Source organism: Nannospalax galili, unplaced genomic scaffold (assembly GCF_000622305.1).
Source record: "Nannospalax galili isolate Female #2095 unplaced genomic scaffold, S.galili_v1.0 scaffold96, whole genome shotgun sequence".
Taxonomy (NCBI): Eukaryota; Metazoa; Chordata; class Mammalia; order Rodentia; family Spalacidae; genus Nannospalax; species Nannospalax galili.
In genome coordinates, this window is record NW_008342018.1 from 6,156,888 (window position 1) to 6,160,079 (window position 3,192).

The window sequence follows — 3,192 nt, forward strand, 5'->3', positions numbered from 1 at the left end:
AATAGTTCCATGCCTAGGGTTGGGGCCTGCTGCCCATTTCTCCTGTTCTATGAAGATTTTTGTCTGATTGAATTTGCATGGGTCTTGTGCATGCTGACACCATTGCTGCAAGTACATATGAGCAAGTTCCCAGAGGCCTGGAAGACTGTTTCCTTATGTTCATTCACCAACCCTGGCTCTTACCGTCTTTCAGTCCCCTCTTCTACAATGGTCCCTGATCTGTGGGTGGGTGAGGTTTAATATAGGAGTCCCATGCAGGGACTCTCTTACTCTCTGAAATGGTCAGTTGTGATCTTCTGTGTGCATTGCATAACGTTGTATGAGGAAATTTCACTGGTGAGAGTTGAGAGATGTATTAGTATTATCTCTACAACCTGTTCCACTATGCTCCAAGAGCCTTAGGTGTAGAGGTTCCACTACAGTTGTGTCACTTAGAGCTGGGTATCTCTCAGACATATATTCTTTCTGTTTGATCACTTGTGGAACTCTCTAATAGCCTCCATCTGCTACTGCTGCTGCAAAAATAGTTTCTTTGATTAGTGATGTATGGTACATTTGTCTGTAAATATAAGGTTTTATATTTAGCATGCAGTAAGTAATTTCATTTGTCTAGAGACGTGATAGAGATAGCGCTTTCTCTAGGTTCAATGACCTCTCCAGCCAAATGTATTTGGCTCCATTTACAGTGCCGCCCATGAGTTTCCTCACAATGAGAGGGCTTTAAGTTCAATTAGATAGCTGTCGATTACCCTCTAGATAATAGCCACTACAGCACCAACAGAGGTAAGTTTCTGTGCCAGTCATTGTGAGTATTAGGCTTTGGAGCTGGACTGGACCATTGATTGCTCTTCTCCATTAGCAGTTTCCATAGTATCTTCTAGAACTATGAGAGCTAGTCTTCATGAAGAAGGCTTCCAGGTCAGTTACAACTCCAAGTCTGTGTCCAAAGTATCTCCTGTCTTCAGCAGCAGGGTTTTACCTTCATGTTATGGGAGATAATCAAGGGGTGTGTCAATAGCTTGTGCTACTTTCAGAGTCTTTTGGACTATTTGGACCAGTGATGTGAAGAGAGGTTTCTCCTGTCAGGCACTGTGTTCCTTCTTATATAGTCTTCAGGTAGAGACCTATACTAATGTTCAGATGTTGCATGTGTTTTTCAGGGGACCTTTAATACATTTCCCTCTGTCTCTCTATTCTCCTTAAGTTTTATTTATCTCTCTTCTCTCTTTCTCCCTGTCTAAACTCCCTCCTTCCTCCCCAGTTTAGTACCCCCCATTTCCCCCTTGATAATACCTTTATAAATACTCCTATTATCCCCCCTCTCTTGAGTTCCTTCTTTGCCTTTACCCTCAAGTTTCTTTGTGTGTCCTTTCATTCTCCGTTCCCAGTAGAATATCCTCATTTCCTCCCGATCCCTTTTCATAACATCTGTTCCCTACCATTCCTTTCTTTCAGGCTCTTTCTTTCCCTTTACCTTAGTGTTTCCTTTCCATTTTCCTGGCTCCTGCTGTTATATCAAGATTTACACTCACATGTAAGGGATTGGCGCTGCAATTTGCAAATGAAGAATAACATATATCTCTTGTTTTTCTGAGTCTGTATTCGTTCACTTAGTAAAACATTTTCTAGTTTCATCCATTTACCTGCAAATTTCAAAATTCCATCTTTCCTTATCGCTGAGTGTAAATGTACCACATTTTCATTTTCTATTCATAAGGACTTGAACAGAGAGTTCTCAAATAAAGAAATAAAAATGACTAAGAAACACCTTAAAAACTGGTCAACATCCTTAGTAGTTAGAGAAATGCAGATCAAAACCATTTTCATATTCTGCTTCTTTTACCCCAGTCAGACTGGTTAAGATCAAGAGAACAAAAGATATCAAATGCTAGTGAGGATGTAGAGAAAGGGGCACACTCATTCACTGATGGTGGGAATACAAACTCATGCAACCACTATGGAAAGCAGAGTGGAGTACTCTTTGAAAACTAAAAATGAATCTACCATATGATTCAGTTATACCACTCCTTGGAATATACCCAAAGAACTCATCCTACAGTAGACACACCTGTACAGCCATGTTTATTGCTGCTCTTTTCACAATAGTTAAGAAATGGAAACAACCTGAATGTCTCTCAGCTTCCTGTCCAATTTGCAGGCAGATCCGCTGAAGAGAGATAGCCTCCTCTCCCCAGTAATTGTTTAATGTGCATATAACCTTAAGGAGTATCCTTGTGAATCTTAGTACTTGCTCAGCTTCCTGGACCTTGAAAATTTAGTGAACTTCCTGAGTTTTTGTGAGCCTTCCTCTTTCCAGATAAGAATGTTTCAATTCAGGAGAAAGAGCTACATGCTGACCATACTTTTTTTCTATACTGATTCATTCATTTTCAACTTTGCTGCCTCAGTTCCTCCCTCATGTTACACAGATATTAAACATAACATGTGACACTTTCTGTCATTGTGTATTCAATAGAAGACATACACCTACTAATCTAACCCTTAAACACTTTGTATCATTCCTATCACTTGCCCCATAAGCTCTGTATACATCTCACAGCTATGCACTTACAATGCGTATGTGTATGTGTGTGTGTGTGGGGGGGTGATTCATGCCTCTAAAATAGATTCCCTTTAAAATTCAGTATGTAGGTTATCTATTTTAGGCCATTCCAATGAAACATTACTCAGTGAAGTTCTTCATTCTTTTTCCTTACAGTAACGAAGGAAACCACAACAGGTACACATGTGTTGTAGGCTACTTCTGAGCACCAAATATAATATCTTTATAATTAAAAATAAGAAATTTCATATTTCTCAATTTTATTTTTGGTAAATGTTCTAACAATATCTCTTTCATGTAAGTGTTGTGGTAATTAGCACACTGCTTGTCCCAGAATAATTAGAAAAGACAAACTTTCATCGGATAACTGCAAACATTTTTTTTTTTTAATCATTAAGATGCTTATACATTTTTAAGGTTTGTTTATTTGGTTTCATTATTTCTGCACAGAACTTCTGTTCAAGAAGGAGCCTTAAATTAATTCTTTGGAGGGACATACCTCCAGATCATACAGATTCTCCAACTATATTATACTTTTTTTGCTTGACATCATGCCATTTAAAATTCTATTTATAACCAAAATTTCTGTGTGAGAACTGATCCAATCCTCTGAATTAATTACAAAAAGT